At 33.7% G+C, this 249-nt stretch overlaps 1 protein-coding gene across 1 annotated transcript in view; it reads right to left on the reverse strand.

Annotated features, from left to right (window-relative positions):
* The window catches only part of LOC108976217 (anaphase-promoting complex subunit 7), a 16,927-nt gene continuing 16,678 nt past the window's right edge, over window positions 1-249 (reverse strand). Inside the window, exon 5 of the mRNA XM_018945165.1 lies at window positions 1-80. The gene's annotated coding sequence lies outside the window, so the exon portion shown is untranslated. The remainder of the gene's footprint in view (window positions 81-249) is intronic.

The raw sequence follows: 249 nt of genomic DNA on the forward strand, positions 1-249 counted from the left end.
CGTCATTTAACAGTTGTCTGTAAACGGAAGAAATTGTGGCAAGCGTGCTCGAAGGAATTCCAATGAGTGTCAAGAAAGTGCTAGAAAGAGATTCAAGTTAAAAATAAGTGCTGGTAGGCGAAGAAGCAGATTTACTGTGTTAGTAAATGTGTGACTAAGAAAATGATGCTTAGGTGCATGGCATGATGACTGAATTGTAGGGTAAATATGTACATATATATATATAATAAATGTATTTAATTATCTTTT

Source organism: Bactrocera latifrons, unplaced genomic scaffold (assembly GCF_001853355.1).
Source record: "Bactrocera latifrons isolate USDA-ARS-PBARC rearing strain unplaced genomic scaffold, ASM185335v1 scaffold_74, whole genome shotgun sequence".
Lineage (NCBI taxonomy): Eukaryota > Metazoa > Arthropoda > Insecta > Diptera > Tephritidae > Bactrocera > Bactrocera latifrons.